The sequence below is a fragment of the Pseudophryne corroboree genome, chromosome 1 (assembly GCF_028390025.1).
Source record: "Pseudophryne corroboree isolate aPseCor3 chromosome 1, aPseCor3.hap2, whole genome shotgun sequence".
In the NCBI taxonomy this organism is placed as follows: domain Eukaryota; kingdom Metazoa; phylum Chordata; class Amphibia; order Anura; family Myobatrachidae; genus Pseudophryne; species Pseudophryne corroboree.
This window is the reverse complement of record NC_086444.1, coordinates 1,152,153,069-1,152,173,679: the sequence shown is the minus strand read 5'-3', so window position 1 is coordinate 1,152,173,679 and position 20,611 is coordinate 1,152,153,069. Positions and strand designations below refer to the sequence as shown.

Below are 20,611 nucleotides of genomic sequence, written 5' to 3'. Positions count from 1 at the left end.
TCGTGATGCGATGTTCATCCCTACCATTGCCTACCTTTTCCGCACATCTCTGATCAAAGCTCACCAAATTTCCAGCAGTATCACCTGTGTATAATGCCCACATGTATATACTGCTGCACCTGTGTATAATGCCCACATGTATATACTGCTGCACCTGTGTATAATGCCCACATGTATATACTGCTGAACCTGTGTATAATGCCAACATGTATATACTGCTGAACCTGTGTATAATGCCCACGTGTACCCTTTGGCTCATATATTGTGTGTAAATCTGGCTCTGGTAGTAGCCAGTGCATCCTCAGCCAGTTGCCTCAACGCACGTTCCTGCTGGACAGAGGCTGCAGTAGGGCGAGCGAAAGATCTCTCACCTGCTACTATGCCTCTGTAGGCTAAAAGGAGAGATGGCGTAAACTAACGTGAACAAACTCTGAAAAGCTTTGCTGATAATAGTGGGGACTGCGATCTGTAGTGCTAATTAGCATTCAGCAAGAGATTTTGTGAAATCTCCTGCATTATGCTATTAGTATATAGCCACAAGCCATAAAATTATGCAGAAAATTCAGTTTCTACATCATTTTATTGTAAACTGCTTGATACATAGGCCTCATAGAGTGTGAGTTAGTGCTCTATGAAACCACTACTAACAGTAAAGTAAAATTGTTTAAATAGAAATGTTTTGAATACCATTTGCTAAAAGACAGAATTTGTCTGATTGTAAGCATTCAAATCTATATTTTATTTTAAAAAACACATACATTTTCCACCTGCTACAGTACTGTATATCACCACAAGTATTATCCATTCTGAATATAAATGCAGAGCACATGGATTTATTTAATAAACATTTACCTGTATTTAAAATTCACAAAGATCTGCCATTAACGGTGATGATGTAACGCTAATAACTGAAAAGTAAGCCAAATAATAAAGCACATTTTTTAGAATATAAAATGGGTCCCTGAAAGGTTTTGAAAATCTGTGATGTTATATATTTAAAATATTTTAATATATGGCAACCAGGCTTTTATGTACCTACTCTATCAGAAAACAATAGGATTAATTATTTTTTATGCTGTCCTTCTGTATTCCTGGCTGTCTCCTGTTTGTTTTATGTTGACCTGTTGCACTTTATTGTCTGGGTCAGGTCAGGAATGCGGCAGAGTTTAGGATTTTAGCCTGCACCTACAAAACTCATTGAAGCAGGCTAGTAAATGCAAATCCTCAGAGCAGCACAGACACACTTATAGTTGAACTTACTGTAGCTGCCGTGTGTGGGCAGTAAGTCAATGCATGTTTATGTATTACTGGCACAGTTTCTGCAGCAGCCCGCCCCACATACTGGCTGGTGGGATCCCGTCTGTATGTGACTGTGTGAAGCAGAGGGGAGAGGAGGTTGAAAAGCATATGTTGGAATCTCCTTGTCTCCCTCTGCCGTAAATTGGAGCATTCTTTTGACCTCACCTTCCCTCCCGTCTTCACTCTTCCGATGACTGACAAGCAGCTGGGTCCGGGAAGCTTGCAGAGCAGAGCTCACGGAGGCGGAAGCCGCGGAGCTGCTGCTGAGCCTTTGACCAAGCTGCTGCTACAGGTACTATTAATGCTGGCAGCAAGTACAATAAAAAAAAAAGCCTGAAAATGACAGGGGGGGCACGTGCCTTGGTGCCCCCTCCCTGAATCCGCCAATGGCTGCGGGCACAAGATCTTAAATGCTGCCTGCACTGTTTATCTATCCGCGCTGTCCATCTCAGGCTGCTGCTCCCCCCCCCCCGGTATCAGGATCACTCTCTGTACCCTGTTCTCAGGCTCCAGCTCTCCCCTGGTCTCAGTAATCAGGCTCCTGAGGCTGCCCAGGATGCGGTGATGGTGTTGCTATTACAACCTGCAGGTGACGGAAAAGTTTTTACCGGAACTGAAGCATCCTTTCCATGCCACCATGTTGAGTGTCCAGCCTTATTTACCTCAGAGGTGTGTTATGTGCAGCGAAACCATACCTAGGTTGACGCCATGTTGGGACTGCTTTATACTGTGTATCTAAATGCTGGTGATTATATTACCTACCCACAGGTAAGTCAGTGTGAGGTGGATGCAGGAGGGCATGTACCCGCTTGTAGTTCAGTCAGTGTAAGGTATGTGCAGGATGGTATGTACCCATCTGAAGGCCAATAATTGTGACGTGGGTGCAGTAGGGTATGTACCCACCTGGAGGTCAGTCAGTGTGAGATGGGTGCAGTAGGATATGTACTCACCCGGAGGCGGAGGTCAGTGTCAGGTGAGTGCAGGAGGGTATGTGCCTACCCAGAGGTCAGTGTGAGGTGGATGTAGTAGGGTATGTACCCACCTAGAGGTCTTTCAGTGTGAGGTGGGTGCAGAAGGGTATGTTAAATATATAACATACAATAGTAATAACATGAGCAGCTACGCTTGTATCACTGTGTACCTTACAATCAATATTTTGAGACAATTTCGTTAGAGACCAGCTGTATATTTTTGACAATTTTTTTGTTAAAACTTCAACTAAAGCCGCACAAATTAAATCCCCACCCCTGTTGTTGCTCCGTCCATATTATTCACATGACTGCCCATCCACTCCACGGGGAAGGGGGCCTACCTATTTTAACAGTCCCGGGCACCATAATGTCTGATGGCAGCCCTGGCCATGCCCAATAGACGGTGCTAGACACGCCCCTCTGTCAGTGCACACCCTAATAAATTGTGCTGCACACGCCTATGTACACGTGACCTGGTCAGGGTCAATGTTATTGATCCTGACAATAGTTCCTGCAATAATAAGCATTGACAGTCCCCTAACAAGAGGAGACAAATTGTAGGATGATATAGTCGGCTGAAACAAGAAGCGGTAGCCCTATAGATAGATTTACCATAAATTTCAGCCTGTTGTAATGGATGCTACTGGCGTAGAATATAAGTAACAATAACAGTGTTGATTAGTATGTGTCCAAGCTTCATAGCACATACAATCTCCCCATCGATTGCATATCATATGTTCCCTTAGAGAGGTAGTAGCGAAATAATCTAATAATTATTTAGGATCTAGGATATAAATCTCCATAATATGAGTAAAAACTGATCCTGTAATTGTCTTAGTGCAAATACTATATAGTATACTATAGTACTATGATATGCAATCGATGGGGAGAGTGCCCCCCAAAAAACGAGAGTCTCTTTTTCTTCTTTTTTGGTACACTATTGCTTACTCTCAGGGGTGCACCTCCACATGAGTTATTGTTATAGTACCCTTCAGTGAAAGATGTAATTTAAAACTATTGTGGTTTTTCCAATTTATTCAGCGGTATATTATATCTCACCACCAGTGCTCAAGTTTCCCCCATCCCTTTCCTCCCCCCATATTCTTCACACCTGATATTTGCAAGGTCCCATCTCCCTGGTGGTGCAAGCCTCTTCCATATCCCTGGGACCTTCTTGGGAAAGCCATGGGTTGGTTGGGTAAGCAAGATCGGCGGTCTCAGCATACTGACGCTGGAATCCCGGCTTGTAGATGGCTGGGGCGGGGGGGGCAAACACCCTTTCTGGGCTCGCTGTGTTTGCCACCCTGCAGCTCGCCACAGGTTATATTCCCACTCTGTGGGTGTCGAAGTGAGCGAAGTGTTAAAATATAGATATAAGAAAGTGATAAGAAACAGAAGAGTATAAGTGTATTAAAATGGTGCAGTTTATACTATTTTCTCTTACGTCCTACAGGATGCTGGGGGCTCCGTAAGGACCATGGGGTATAGACGGCTCCGCAGGAGACATGGGCACTCTAAGACTTTAGAATGGGTGTACACTGGCTCCTCCCTCTATGCCCCTCCTCCAGACTTCAGTTAGATCCTGTGCCCAGTGGAGACTGGGTGCATTACAGGGGAGCTCTACTGAGTTTTTCTGAAAAGACCTTTGTTAGGTTTTTTATTTTCAGGGAGCACTGCTGGCAACAGGCTCCCTGCATCGTGGGACCGAGGGGAGAGAAGCAGACCTACTTAACTGATAGGCTCTGCTTCTTAGGCTACTGGACACCATTAGATCCAGAAGGTCGGAACACAGGTGTCGTCCTCGCTGTTCGTCCCGGAGCCGCGCCGCCGTCCTCCTCACAGAGCCGGAAGATAGAAGCCGGGTGAGTATAAGAAGAAAGAAGACTTCAAAGGCGGCAGTAGACTTCAGATCTTCACTGAGGTACCGCGCAGCGGTCACGCTGCGCGCCATTGCATCCACACACACACACACACACACACACACACACACACACACACACACATAAGGCACAGCAAGGGTGCAGGGGGGCGCCCTGGGCAGCAATTATTACCTCAAAAATAATCACTGGCAGTTTATCAGATACGGCAGAAGCAGTATATTATAAAACTCCCGCCAGTATTAAAAAATTGAGCGGGACCGAAGCCCGCCGTCGAGGGGGCGGGGCTTGATCCTCCAGCACTAACCAGCACCATTTTTCTCCACAGCAAGCTGCAGAGAAGCTGCTCCCGGACTCTCCCCTGCTGTACAAATAACAGAGGGCAAAAACGAGGGGGGGGCGGCACATTTATTTGGCGCAAAAGAGTGTATATATATATATATATATATATATATATATATATATAAAGAGCGCTGTACAGGCTGAGACTTTGTTTCCAGTGTCCAGTGGCGCTGGGTGTGTGCTGGCATACTCTCTCTCTGTCTCTCCAAAGGGCCTTATTGTGGGTCAGTCCCCATATTTATTTATCCCAGTGTGTGTGGGGGTGTCAGTACGTGTGTGTCGACGACTCGACATGTCTGAAGCGGAAGGCTCGTCTTGTGAGGTAGCAGAGCAGATGGTGGTGGTGTCTCCGTCGGCACAGCCGACACCTGATTGGGTGGACATGTGGAATGTTTTGAATGCTAATGTGGCTTTATTACATAAGAGATTGGACAAAGCAGAGTCCAAAGACAAGCAGGGAATTAACCCATGGCTTTTACTGTGTCACAGGACCCTTCAAGGTCCCATAAACGTCCCTTTACCCAGATACCAGACGCTGATACAGACACGGATTCCGACTCCAGTGTCGACTAGGATGATGCAAGGTTGCACCCATGAGTTGCCAAAAGTAGTCATTATATGATTATTGCAATAAAATATGTTTTGCATATCACAGAGGACCCCTCTGTCACTGACAAGGGTCTGCATGGTTTAAAGAAAAGAAACCTGACGTTATGTTTCCCTCATCTCATGAGCTGAACGTTTTATTTGAAAAAGCTTGGGATACTCACATTAGACTGCAGTTTCCCAAGAGAATTATTATGGCGTATCCTTTCCCCTCAAAGGATAGGTTACGGTGGGAATCCTCGCCCACGCTGGACAAGGCCTTAACGCGCTTGTCCAAAAAGGTAGCACTACCGTCCCCTGATACGGCGGCCCTAAAGGATCCTGCGGATCGTAGGCAGGAATCTACCTTAAAATCAATTTATGCGACTACGGGAGCCCTGTTTAGGCCTGCTGTAGCGTCGGCATAGGTAGGTAGCGCATTTGCAGCTTGGGCTGATAGCTCGTCATCTGACATTGACACCCTAGATAAAGATACTATGATGTTGGCCTTAGGTCACATCAAGGACGCAGCGTTTTATATGAGAGAAGCTGCGAGAGATATTGGGCTTTTGGGTTCAAGAGATAATGCCAGGGCAGTTTCTGTTAGTAAGTCCCTGTGGACCCGTCAATGGACAGGTGATGCCGACTCAAAGAGACATATGGAGGCTTTACCTTGAAAAGGGTGAAGTTTTATTTGGGGAGGGTCTCGCGGACCTGGTTTCCACAGCTACCGCGGGTAAGTCTTCTTTTTTGCCTTACGTTTCCCCACAGCAAAAGAAAACACCCCAATACCAGATGCAGTCCTTTCGGTCGCATAAGTTCAGAAAGGGGCGTGGCTCTTCTTTCCTCGCCAGAGGTAGAAGTAGAGGGAAAAGAACACCGGCTACGGCTAGTTAACAGGAAAAATTTCCTCCCCGGCCTCTACAAAATCCATCGAAGAGGTGCTTCCACACCGATTTTCAAATCGGACTTGCCAGCTTCTTCCCCGGAGTGGGAAATAGTTTTGGCTGCTATACTAATGCTGGGTCAACAGCAAGTGATTATCATGGTTCCCCTAGTGCAACAAGGGAAAGGGTTTTATTCAACCCTATTTGTGGTCCCAAAGCCGGATGGCTAGGTCAGACTAATTCTGAATCTAAAATCCCTAAACCTATATTTAAAGAGGTTCAAATTCAAGATGGAATCTCTCAGGGCGGTGATCCCCAGCCTGGAAGGGGGGGATTTTATGGTGTCACTAGACATAAAGGCTGCATACCTTCATGTCCCCATATATCCTCCTCATTGGGCGTACCGGAGATTCGCTGTACAGAATTGTCGTTACCAGTTTCAGACGTTGCCGTTTGGGCTTTCCGCGGCCCCGAGAAGTTTCACCAAGGTAATGGCGGAAATTATGGTGCTCCTGCGCAAGCAAGGGGTCACAATTATCCCATACTTGTACGATCTCCTGATAAAAGCGAGTTCAAGGGAACAGTTATTAAAAAGCGTGTCTCTCTCCTTGAGAGTACTAAAACAGCACGGCTGGATTCTAAATCTACCAAAGTCGCAGTTGGTTCCGACAACTCAGCTGTCTTTTTTGGGGCATGATTCTGGATACAGAAAAACAAAGGTTTTTTTTCTCCCAATGGAAAAAGCCCAGGAACTCCAGAACATGGTCAAGGTCCTGCTAAAGCCAAAAAGAGTGTCAGTTGGGATGCAGTCAGTTTACCTCCAATCAAAATCCCGACGTTCAAAATCCTGACACCAATTGACCAATGGTCAAAATCCCAACAAAGGTCAAAATCCCGACATGGACAAAATACCGACATTTAAAATACCGACAAGGTCAAAATACCGACATGTAAAATGCCGACAGGTCAAAATACCGACCTGAGTTTTTCATGATTTTTTTCATTGAAACCAACTTGTTCATACTTTACCATCCCAGTGGACCTGGAGGGGGAATATAATAGTGTGCCGAGCGCAGCGAGGCACCGTGCCCGAAGCATGGCGAGTGCAGCGAGCCATGCGAGGGGACGCTGTACACTTTATATAGTGTCCATGTTGACTTATGTCGACATACACACAAAAAAAAAAAAAAAATGCATGTCGGTATTTTGACCTGTCGGCATTTTACATGTCGGTATTTTTACCTTGTCGGTATTTTAAATGTCGGTATTTTGTCCATGTCGGGATTTTGACCATCGGTCAATTGGTGTCGGGATTTTGAATGTCGGGATTTTGATTGGCGGTATTTCATACCGATCCCTGTCAGTTCATCAATGCACTCGAGTATTGGGAAAGATGGTGGCGGCCTACGAGGACATTCTATTCATCAGGTTCCATGCAAGGACTTTTCAGTGGGACCTTCTGGACAAGTGGTCAGGGTCCCATCTGCAGAGGCATTGGAAGATAACACTGTCCCCCAGGGCCAGGGTCTCTCTCTCCTGTGATGGCTCCAGAATACTCACCTTCTAGAGGGTCGCAGGTTCGGCATTCAAGATTGGGTTCTTGTGACCACGGACGAGAGCCTCCGTGGATGGGGAGCAGTCACACACCAAAAAAATTTTTTTTCAGGGAATATGGTCAATCCAGGAGGCTTGTCTACACATCAATGTGCTGAAATTAAGGACCATATACAATGGCCTGCGGCAGGCGGAGACCCTTCTTCGCACCTACCTGTTCTGATACAGTCAAACAACGTCACAGCCGTGGCGCATGTAAACCGCCAGGGCGGGACAAGGAGCAGAGCAGCAATGGCAGAAGCCATCAGGATTCTTCGCTGGGCGGAAAATCATATAAGCGCGCTGTCAGCGGTCTTCATTCCGGGAATAGACAACTGGGAAGTACACTTCCTCAGCAGACACGATCTCCATCCAGGAGAGTGGGGACTTCATCAAGAAGTCTTTGCAGAGGTGACAAGTCGTTGGGGACTTCCTCAAATAGACATGATGGCGTCACGCCTCAACAAAAAGCTTTGGACCTATTGTTCCAGGTCAAGGGACCCTCAGGCAGTGGCAGTGGATGTTTCAGTCGGTCTATGTGTTCCCTCCACTTCCTCTCATCTAAAAGATATTGAGAATCATAAGACAAACAAGAGTGTAGACAATACTCATTGTTCCAGATTGGCCTCGAAGGGCCTGGTATTCAGATCTTCAAGAAATGCTCTCAGAAGATCCGTGGCCTCTTCCTCTCAGGGAGGACCTGTTACAACAGGGGCCCTGTGTGTTCCATGACTTACCGTGGTTACGTTTGATGGCATGGCGGTTGAACACCAAATCCTAGCTAGGAAAGGTATTCCGGATTAAGTCATCCCTACTCTAATTAAAGCTAGGATGGAGGTAACGGCGAAACACTATCACCGTATCTGGAGGAAACATATGTCTTGGTGTGAGGCCAAGAATGATCCTACGGAAGATTTTCAGCTGGGTCGTTTTCTCCTTTTTCTGCAGTCAGGTGTGGATATGGGCCTGAAGTTAGGCTCCATTAAGGTGCAGATTCGGCCTTATCTATATTCTTTCAGAAGGAGTTGGCTTCTCTCCCAGAAGCCCAGACTTTTGTAATGGGAGTGTTGCACATCCAACCTGCTTTTGTGCCCCCAGTGGCACCGTGGGACCTTAACGTGGTGTTACAGTTCCTTAAATCACACGGGGTTGAACCTCTTCAAACAGTTGAATTGAAGTTTCTCACTTGGAAAGTGGTCATGTTATTGGCCTTGGCATCTGCAAGGCGGGTGTCCGAATTGGCGGCTTTGTCGCACAAGATCCCCTATCTGATTTTCCATACGGATCGAGCGGAGTTGAGGACTCGTCCTCATTTTCTGCCTAAAGTGGTTTCGTCATTTCATATGAACCAACCTATTGTGGTACCTGTGGCTACGGGTGCTTTGGAGGATTCCAAGTCCCTTGGTGTAGTCAGGGCCTTAATAATTTATATAGCCAGAACGGCTAGGGTTAGGAAAACAGAAGCACTGTTTGTCCTGTATGCAGCCAACAAGGTTGGCGCTCCTGCGTCTAAGCAGACTATTGCTCGCTGGATTTGTAACACGATTCAGCGGGCTCATCCTACGGCTGGATTGCCGGTTGAAAGTTCGGTTAAGACCCATTCCACTAGGAAGGTGGGCTCTTCTTGGGCGGCTGCCCGAGGCGTCTCGGCTTTACAGCTTTGCCGAGCAGCTACTTGGTCGGGTTCAAACACTTAGGCAGATTTCTACAAGTTTGATACCCTGGCTGATGAGGACCTCATGTTTGCTCAATCGGTGCTGCAGAGTCGTCCGCACTCTCCCGCCCGGTCTGGAGCTTTGGTATAAACCCCATGGTCCTTACGGAGTCCCCAGCATCCTCTAGGACGTGAGAGAAAATAAGATTTTAAACCTACCGGTAAATCTTTTTCTCCTAGTCCGTAGAGGATGCTGGGCGCCCGTCCCAGTGCGGACAAGTTCTGCAAGGCTTGTATATAGTTGTTGCTTACATAAGGGTTATGTTACAGTTGAGATCAGTCTCTGGCTGATGCTGTCTTGTTCATGCTGTTAACTGGTTTATTATATACCATGTTGTACGGTGTAACAAAAATCCTTTCCTCGTACTGTCCGTCTCCTCTGGGAACGGTCCTAACTGAGGTCTGGAGGAAGGGCATAGAGGGAGGAGCCAGTGCACACCCATTCTAAAGTCTTAGAGTGCCCATGTCTCCTGCGGAGCCATCTATACCCCATGGTCCTTACGGAGTCCCCAGCATCCTCTACGGACTAGGAGAAAAAGATTTACCGGTAGGTTTAAAATCTTATTTTTAAACTGTACCATATGAACGTTTCAATATTGTTGATTGAATAAAGAAATACTGTGGTTTCTGTTTCTCTTGTATCATTCTGTGTATTGAATATATTAATACGGAGCAAAATGCAACAATATTGGCTTACACTACAGGGATCTTAATACTGAGGAGGATGATGAAGGAACCCTCTCCCGATTCTCTCTGCGAAGTGTAGCCCATAGGTTACAATAGGCTAACGCCATGTTGCATTCTAGAGCTTGGTAAATCTACAGCAACGAATCCTTCATAGAAACTAATGGGGGCTGCAGCTACTGTTGGGAATTGCGAGCGCATTATTGGGCGGCTTGTTTTGTGCTGGGCGGCTCTTGCTGCGCGATGTTCAGCAGCTGCAGTTCTGCTTCAATCGCAGAACCACACCTGAAGCTGAATAAGGCCCATAGACAGAAGCTTGGAAGTGATGGTATATTGGTTTTTTTTTTCAGGTCGCATCGCTTACCACAATTACCCCATTCCCAGCGCAAATGCGCATGCGCAGGTCCCGTACTGTGCGTATGCAACCAGCCAATGTGATCTGATCACATTTGGCTGTGAACACGGGGCGGGCGGGGGCGACGACAGAGCCTTGTGGGGGCGGTGCGGGGAAAACGGGGGGTGGATCAGCGCCATTTTCGGGGCAGCTTTTTTCACACGCATTTTCACACGCAGCCGCACCGATGAAAAAAATGTCGGCTGACCGCCTGCATGCGCAGCCTAGCTGTCGCTGCAGGGGATCGTCCACAAATGCTGCAACCTCAATTAAACATGCAGAATGGCCGCTGGGCAGGCCATTCTGCATGCTGGGCGGTCTTGCCCTGCGATGTGCCCTCAGCATGCGAAGGAAAGGATTGCGGACAGTAGTGGTTTTCCCACTAGGCATGTGAGGCACGTGCCTAGGGGCGGCACTTACTGGGGGGCAGCACACCTGGCTGATAAGGGCCAGATGATTCTTATTTTTTTCATCATTACAACTTTTTTATATATTTCAGTTATTTAGCAAATGATAGGGGTAAGACAATGGGCAGCAAATTGTAGTTCAGGAGTTGGTAGTGGGGTGAGGTTGAGGCTGCTTTGGTGGTCTCGAAGCATCCGGACTGGCACCTGAATGAAGGGGGCAATGATGTGATGAAGGAGGAAGGGGGGGCATACTTGCCTAACTGACCCTCTCCATGAGGGAGAAAATGCTCTGTTCCTGGACTTTCCTGGTAATGTATGTGGTGAAACACCTTTCTTATCAATTAACTAGCTCACCACAGGTGATGGCAATCATACATTACCAGTAAAGTCCAGGAACAGAGCATTTTCTCCCTCATGGAGAGGGTCAGGTAGGCAAGTATGAGGGGGGGGGGGGGGTCGGCGGCCAGTAATGTGCCCAGGGGCGGCCTGACCCCTAAATTCGGCCCTGATTGCAATCTGTACTGAATAACCCCCATTGCTTACTACATATAGTAAATATATGTAACACTGCCAAGCTGTATTGCTGGGGAACAGATTATTGCTAAGTTTCCCAAGTGAACTATTCCTTTTAAATTGCGGTGAGAACTTATTTTCAATCGTCAGGATAATCAGTGATAGAAAATCAGTCTTATCGCCAGAACCTGATTCCTTGATCTGAAAGTCATCTGTGCATGATTTAATAAATCCTGAAAGCATGTGCTGCTGGGGGGTGCAGGAGTGCTTGAGATAGAAACATAGGCCCAGATTTATCAAGCTTTGGGGAGTGATAAAAAGCATGGTGATAAAGTACCAGCCAATCAGCTCCTAACTGTCATTTTTTAAACACAGCCTGTAACATGGCAGTTAGGAGCTGAGTGGTTGGTACTTTATTACCATTGTATTTATCACTCTCCGAGGGGTAAATAATTTACTAAGATGGGAGTTCTATTTAAGATGGGATGCTGCCCATAGCAACCAATTAGATTCTACATATCATTTATTTAGCACCTTCTAGAAGATAATACCTGGAATCTGATTGGTTGCTATGGGCAACATCCCATCTTAAGTAGAACTACCATCTTAGTAAATTTACCCCCAAGTCTTGATAAATGGGGGCCATAGAAACATAGAATTTGATGGCAGATAAGAACCACTTGGCTCATCTAGTCTGCTCCTTTTTGAACCATTTTGAACCATAACCAGGTCTAATTAAGAAAGTGCGCAAATCTGTCCCCTGTGCTGGAGCAGGGAGTAGTGAATCACGATGCCAGGGTCCTATTCTCCTACACTCTTTAGGCCTATTTTCGAGCATTGTGAGTTTTACTTGCGGCTTAGTTCCTTAAAAGGTAACATGTTACTAATCAGAACTGAGTCCATTTTCCACCTGTCTTGTAAGACACTTACTATTGTGACCATTGTATACACTATATATTTTGTACCCATCATAAATTTTATTTGGAATGCAGATCAATGGGGCAAAAGACAGACGATCAATCAGGCTGGAGAGAGGAAACAAGACATGAAGAAACCTTTACCCTCTAATAGGGATGAGCACAGAGGGAAACAGAGGCAGCAGGTGGGGGCACTGGGTTTTTGTGACAGAAAAATATTAATGGACATTATAAGAAATATGCTGCAAAAGAAAGTATTATAATGTTTGGTAATTAAGTATAGATCTATGAGTTTCATAATCTGTGGTAAAGGGCCCGATTCAGCTTGGTACGTTGAAGTGCAGAAACCACTAATCGGAGATTTCTGCACTTCTGCACATGCATGCACACCACTGTGTGCATTTGCGAGGACTTAAACAGCGATCACATTCAATCGCGGTCTAAGTGCCGGCGGGGAGGCAGTTACGTGGCATCGTCGTTGCGCCGTTTTTTAGGGGTCTATTTACTAATCCTTGGATGGAGATAAAGTCGCTGGAGATAACGCACCAGCCAATCGGCTCCTAATTGTCATTTTTCAAACACAGCCTGTGACATGTCAGTTAGGACCTGATTGGCTGGTACTTTATCTCCAGCGACTTTATCTCCATCCAGGCTTAGTAAATAGACCCCTTAGTTGTGGATGGCAGCATTGGGAGAGGGGGCCGCGGTCCGGACAATATAGGCGTGTACGGACCATTTGTGGGGCACGCCGCGATGGCCTGGCAACTGCTGCAGAGGGCTACCCTAAAGATGTGAGTGCTTTGCTGTTTAGCGAAGCACTCACATTTTAGCGGGGGGAAGGTCCGGCATGCGGGACGGCCTTGCCCTGTGCTGGGAGCCCCCCCCCCCCCCCCCCACATGCTAGTGGAAGGAGTTGCAGTTTTGCGAATTTTTGCAAAATTACAACTCATGCTGAATTAGGCCCAAAGTGTGTAAATATAAATATTGGGGTATAGTCATTTTTTTAATATAAATTGTTTTTCCCCTTTGCTGACTACCTCTGTGACATTATAAATAATTGGATGATTCGTGTTCCTCGTTTATGTTCTGTAAATAGACCGCTCCTCCAAGCTTTGTATTATGACAGGAGAGGCACTTTCCCAGCTATTGAGAGGGCAGTAATTAATTCTATAATTCGAGTTTCTTTATTGGTAAATTGGATTCTTAGCAGCTAACGTATATATGTAAGCTACTGATTCACCTACTTTGTTTCTGTATAGACAGCTTAAGGAAAGCCCCTTAACGTTATTAAAATTCATCCCCTCTCTTCATGTATTTAGTTATTGGCCAGTCTCTTAGGTTTAATCCTTACTGACTCTGCCTGTCTATGATACTATATGCCGACATGACGCACCTGTATGCCCCCCCCCTCCCCTTCCTTCCCAACCCCCTCCCTTGTCTATATCTTTCTTTATGTTCCTTTATTGCGGTATATTTTATATGTTTCCTTATTACTTTACCTTGTGTCGCAGACACATTATGCTCTGCATTCTTATAGGTTTTTGTATGTTCTCTTTTGATACATCCCATTTTCTATTATCTACTGTTAGAACTTAGCAGTGTCCTGCTTCTTCATTGTTTGACCTCTGGCCTCGAAGTGGATGATTCTATTTCACTATTTTGGGGGGCGTGGTCTGGGGTCTGAGGGAGGCAGAAGTGTTTGAGAAGAGCTCCAGAGACCCACGATAAAACCTACTGATTCCCCTGATATCAGCGCCTCATCGGTCACCCTCAGTCCTCTGCCGCCCTTCTGGTGCCCCTTGGCTGAGACCCCTGCGGCGCTGCGGAATCGGGGAGCAGTTTTAACTGCTCCCGCGGATTGCGGCCTGCGGGGCTGGAAGAAGCCGGGGCCTCTATTTTGGACGGCTGGCCGGAGACGGCTCCGGGACCCGCTAAGCAGGCCGCGAACATTATACGGAGCCCTTCAGATTCACCTGCCGCCAGCCGATTGCCGCGGCTAGCGGTTTCCTTCTCTGCCCGCAGCTCCCAGCGTGACGGGGACCCGGCAGCTCGTCGGAGGAATAGACGGGAGAAGGCGCCCGGCGGCCATTTTGGGCTCAGTGAGAGGTGCAGGATTGCACTTTCACTGCTGCGACACATGTGAAGTAAGAGAAGGGGGACCAGAGGGGCCAGACAATACAGGCTTGATCACACTATAAATCAGTCACAGTACTCTATATACCCATTCAACCATCCATCCATCCACTTAATAATTTCTCTGTGTCTGCTGGCCTGGGGTTCGGTGGCTGCACCCTGATCGGATCATATCAGAAGCACCGCCACTACCAGCGACAGAATGGGCCCTTAGCCTAGTGAATGCCTGCCTGATGCCACCCTAAGACCACGAGGGGGGTTCTTGCACGATGACGGCCCTCATGCTGTATAATACCGAGGAAATGTGAAAGTGTACTTTTAAACGGTTATATCTACAGACCGATCTCATGGTGAAAGGGGGAAAGAAAAAAAAGAAGGCCAAGACTAAGCCGGACGAGATCCCAACCCCCGTGAATCGACGTTCATCAGATTTACGTCGGTTCCTAACTTCTCCAACCTCGACCCCCTCCGCTCCTTCTAACGTCCCGACCTTCTCGAGTGTACACGACCCGGTAGACGACATGGCCTCCTCTGGGTCTCCGGAGCCCTTACAGGCCCTCTCCTTATCAGCGGAGATAAGCGAAATACTGTCTCATGTACGATCACTCCCTACGAAGCAAGACTTTTCGGCCTTGGAGACCCGTCTGCTATCCACCATTACTCGGGAAGTGACAGCGCTCCGACAAGATATGTCTCAAATCGCGACTCGATTTGATGTACTAGAACGCCATGAATCATCTGCTGTGGACTCTTTGACTAAACTTCGAGAAGTACTATGCCACCAACGAGACAATATCTCCTTCTTAAAGTCGCGCATTGAAGATATGGATAATCGCGGCCGGCGGAATAATATTAGAGTCAGGGGCCTGCCGGAGGGCGTCCAGCAAGCAGACCTGGTAGCCGCCTTATCTAAGATATTTGGGGAACTTATTGACCTGGATCCGAATAAGGATATTATATTCGATAGAGCTCACAGAGCCCTTCGTCCTCGAGGCTTGCCCTCTGACAGACCACGGGACGTGATTTGTAGGCTCCACTATTACGCCCAAAAAGAGGAGATAATGAGGTCGGCCCGTCAATTAGACAACATTGAATTTCAAGGCGACAAGATACAGATATTCCCTGACCTGGCCTGGTCAACCCTGCAACAACGTCGCGCCTTGAAACCTCTTACGGACGCCCTCAGGAAGCTCGAGCTGAAGTATAGATGGGGCTTTCCATTCTCCCTCCAGATCTCTCATGGCGGCAAGATTGCGAGTCTTTCTAGACCGTCGGACCTACAGGCTTTCTTCACGACTCTGGGTATCCCCCCGGTTCCGGTTCCTGATTGGGACGCCTTTCACCACCTTTCGGACCTGCCTGTTGTACTCCCTCCAGATGACGCGTGGCAGCAGGTTCGCACCCCGCGGATGCGGGGATCCACTCCCGGCCCTCGACTCTCGAAGCCTCCTTGAATGAGATGCCTCGTCCCGAGTGGTTGTGAATTTGCTTGTTGAATTCGTCATACATTGAGTTCTTCTCTTTCTTCATAGTACTATTTCACTATTTTACTAACTGTTTAAATAATAAAAACAGATTTTCAAAAAGAAATAAAGATTTCTGATACTGTAGCGTACAGGTAGGCAACATGTGGCCTCCCGCAGCCCCACTGTTATAGGCCCTACACAGTACACACTGGCCGATTTTTAGAAAGATATGAACGATCTCGTTCATAAATGAACGAGAACTCGTTCATATCTTTCAGTGTGGAGGCTCCAGCGATGAACGATGCGCGGCCACGCGCTCGTTCATCGCTGGTCTCCCGTCGGCTGTGCATGCAGGCCAATATGGACGATCTCGTCCATATTTGCCTGCACTTCAATGCAGCCGCGTGACGGGGGGAGTGAAGAAACTTCACTCCCCCCGTCACTGCCCCCCCGCCGCCGGGTCGCTCGTCGGCCGTATCCGCCGTCGGGCAGCTCGGCGGCGGGTCGGCCAGTGAGTAGGGCCCCTTACTCTTCTCACAGGTGACGCACAGTTATCATCCACTGTTGTCAGCGTCATTGATTATTTACTTTTAATATTGTTTTCCAGCCACAGAGAATTAAGGGTACATTTACTAAGCAGTGATAAGAACGGAGATGTGAGCCAGTGGAGAAGTTTCCCCATCAACCAATCAGCAGCTCTGTATCATATTATAGTATGCAAATTATAGATATTACTTCAGTGCTGATTGGTTGCTATGGGCAACTTCTCCACTGGCTCACTTCTCCGCTCTTATCATTGCTTAGTAAATGTCCCCCTGAGTCTTCTCTTCTTATTTTGATGTATATCCTCACAGGGACTGTGAATAATACATGTCATTGTGATTTTGTGTGGTTAATGCTGATCCAGTACAAACACTGTGGAAGGCAGAGAACACTTTGCTATGTAGTGGCAGGTGTCACGGGGTAGTGACTGTTCCATCTTCTAGGCTCTGCACCCAGGGAGGTGGCACCACTTAGGCTCCCCAAGTTATGGCCCTGCCTAATGTCAACTCTTTGGAAGAGAGGAATCCTTTGGATCCCTCTTGGTTAATGGCTGTATGCACTTGCACAGCTGGATGGGCGGACATGAGCAGCCAGAGACAGATTAACAATGAGGAAGATGGGATTATAGCACCAGGCCTCCACATAAATATAGGCCCATCACCGTGACTGGGTGACAGTCCAGCTTGCCACACATTCGGACGTAAATCATACATTTTAAATATATATCTCTAGTTTCCTCGCATTATGATGTCATTTTTCTACTTTGACTTATATAGGGGCCCATTTATCAATAAATATGTGTGGCATATTCCCCCGAAAACACCCATTTTCGGGGGATATCTGCAAATATTTACTATCACTTGTATGTAGGAGGGACTGCTGCAGGAATCTACAATATCTGCTGTGATCCCTCCATTTCCGACTTCAGCTGCAGCCACCATAGGTTGCGATGATGTTAGATATTCCAAGCTCCAGAATGGGAAGCACTGACCCCCGCAGCTAACACCATTTGAAGATGGCATTAGCCTGTTGTAGCCTGCGAGGGTACCCTTTGCAAAAATCAGAAGGTTCCTCCATAGTAGCCCTGCTAGTTGTCCGATTATATTGTAGGGATGGTGTCCTTTTGGAGCCCCTGTTCCTGCTGGTGAAGATTAATACATGGCACCAATATAATTGTATATTCCATACGATTTTGGGTGCTAATATTGCACCGAAATCACATTGCAAAGCGATTATTGATAATTGGACCTTGCAGCAGATTCCGGCACATGACGAAGACTACTGCGCTTATGCCGATCTCTGGGAAATTGGTGCAGACGCCACTTCCTGGTGATTTATGCAGTTCACATATACAGGTCTCCAGACACTTCGGGGGGTATTCACTTGTTTGAAAAGTCAGTTGGGTGTCTGTTTTTTCCTATCTAATAGACGGGAAAAAACAGACACCCAACCAACTTTTCTAACAATTGAAAATCCCCCATAATGTCTTCCCCTTGTTTCCAGTGAAGTCTGCAGTGCAGACATACTGTAGGCGTTTCTATCATGTGTGCGGTGCACACGGGCCCCTGGGTCCAGGGGGGGGCCCACACTGCACCCATATTTTAGTACTCACCTCTCCACGGTGCAGCGTCGATCGCTGCAGCTGCAGCCGTCGTGCAAAAAATCCCTTCCAAAATGGCCGCTGCGCATGCGCAGTTTGAATTTTGTCTCCGAAACTTTACGCGCGCCATGTTTCCGGAGACCTGCGTGGGGCCCACCTGGAGTCTGCATATAGGCCCCCTCCTCGCTTAAGACACCCCTGAGTGCAGATCTCCAGAAACATGCCATGTCCCCGGTGATGCCTGTGGCGCTGACAGATTAATAAATATTTTGAATAGGTGCAGAGTGCGCAACATGGGAAAAGGCTGGGACACAGGAATCTTCATGAAGACATCAATATATTTACCGGTACATGATAATGCAGATTATATTACGCCAGAATAAGACCAAAAGTAGTGCAGAAAGAACCGTGTAATGGTTACTGATAGATATTAGCATAGGAATGGATGCCCATTGTGCTTTATTGGGGGGCAGTGTCCGGATCTATAGCTTTGTCCTTGGAAATGGTTCTTAGCACTGCCCAACAGCACAATAATGTTCTTACCCTGCATGTTGGATGCAGCTCCCACCGGTTATTTTTATTCTCCAGCTTTTATAAATTATTTATTAGAGGATTATTTAAAATGATAAAATGTAGACTGTAATTAGGTTCGGGGAACGTGACATAATGGGACTACAAGGTCAGCAGAGACGGCAATGCCAGGGATCCGCTTATGTAGTGTGCCATTCTGGCCCTGGTTTGAGACAGAGCAATGGATATAGGGGGTAATTCAGATGCTGCAGCGGCAGTAATCGCAGTCTGAATTACTTTGTGGAGTGCGCACACACAGCGGCCACACTACGCGTGCACACCCCGGGAACCCAGTGAGATGCTATCAGCATCTCACTGGTTCATTCGTCTCTGCCTGATTGACAGGTAGAGGCGGTCGCGGGAGGCGTGTCCAGACCATTGGGGGTGTGGGCCACATTGGGGGTGTGGGCCACAGCGGCTGCGTGACGTCACATGCAGCCACTGCGACCCAGGACGCGGCGAGTAGTTCCCTGTCAGTGCGCAGGAGCTGCGCTGGTAGGGAGCTACTCCTCAGGTACAAAAGCATCGCCGCCGTGCAATGCTTTTGTACCTGTGTGGGGGGCAGAGCTAGACATGTGGGGCGGACTAGCCCTGTGCTGGGCGTCCCCCCGCATGACTGTGAAACTGATCGTAGATGTGATAAATTTAGCACATCTACGATCAGGTCTGAATTACCCCCATAGTTTGAGTGTAGTGTCAAGAGGAAGAGAACAGTACTCGGGTCCATGAGAAGAGAGAGAGGAACCGGGTGTAGTACGGTATGCCGGCGCTCGGGCTCCCGGCGACCAGAATACCGGTGCCGGGAGCTCGACTGCCGGCATACCGACAGCGTGGCGAGCGCAAAGGAGCCCCTTGCGGGCTCGCTGCGCTCGCCACGCTGCAGGCACGGTGGCGCGCTACGCGCACCACTCTATTTTATTCTCCCTCCAGGGGGGTCGTGGACCCCCACGAGGGAGAATAGTTGTCGGTATGCCGGGTGTCGGGATCCCGGCGCCGGCCCGGTATACCGACATTCGGCATACAGAAGACCACCCAGAGGAACCGTGTAATGTCCGTGTTATGCAGAGAATTTGGGAAGAAGAGAGCTAAAGGCCCCTACACACTAGACAATTTTATGAATGATATGGGCAATTCCGACTCTTCGGAAGGACAAATTGTTCAAATTGTCAAGTGTGTATGCACTATGCACGCTAACGCAACGTAATTCGTGGCATTTTCATCACATCTTCTCTACATGCAGCTCAATCTGAGGATATCGTCAGACTCAGCTGCATACCAGCATACTCTAGATGTGGCCACTGATGATATCTTTTATAAGATTGCACAGTGTGTATGCTCTACATTGTTTGTCCAGGAGTTCAAGGGAAATCGTTGAAGACATTGCATCGTTTGCAAGTCATCTAGTGTGTACCTAGCATAAGAGGGCAGCTAATCCTGGCAAGTGGGACATTGGCAAAAGCATGGGGGCAGGTAGAGAATAGCATTAGATCCATCAGAAACTCCCCAGGACTCAGGGAAGAGCAAAGGAGATCAGCAACTGTGGTTAGAAGAACCTTAATCAGCCGCATATCAGGGGGAAAGAAGCGACTAGGGAACATCTATTATACACCCGCTGAGTGACAGCTCCTGAATCACCTAGTGTCCCAAATAAGCCTCAGAAAGGGTGGATGAGATTATGAGAAGGAAGAGAATGAAGCCACAGTTAATGATGATAGAAGGTAGGAGTCATGGACAGGGTCAGACTGGCCCATAGTGGTGCAGAGGAAACCCCCGGTAGGCCCCACTGCCTAAGGGCCCACCCTCTCCTCTGGGGATCAGGTTTTAGACTGTGCACTTGAATTACACATTATACATATATTACATTATACTGCACAAGACTATGGTGTATGCACTACAGTGCATTGCTGTTATTAATCCACTACATTATCATACATGCACTAGCAGTATTCAGAGGCGCAGCATGAAGACATGACACCAGGAGAAGAGTCATGTCACGATGCCCCCACCCACTACCACCACCACACATACATACATACATACATACATACATACATAGAGTCACACATATCTAGGCACAGACATACATAAACACACACATATACACAAACAGATATAT

General features: G+C 47.5%; 1 long non-coding RNA gene across 1 annotated transcript in view; it reads left to right on the top strand.

The window, feature by feature from the left end:
• Window positions 1-1,601: 1,601 nt before the first annotated feature.
• The window catches only part of LOC135002581 (uncharacterized), a 70,331-nt gene continuing 51,321 nt past the window's right edge, over window positions 1,602-20,611 (top strand). The window contains exons 1-2 of the long non-coding RNA XR_010203819.1: window positions 1,602-1,968; window positions 12,259-12,368. This is a non-coding gene — a long non-coding RNA (uncharacterized LOC135002581). The remainder of the gene's footprint in view (window positions 1,969-12,258; window positions 12,369-20,611) is intronic.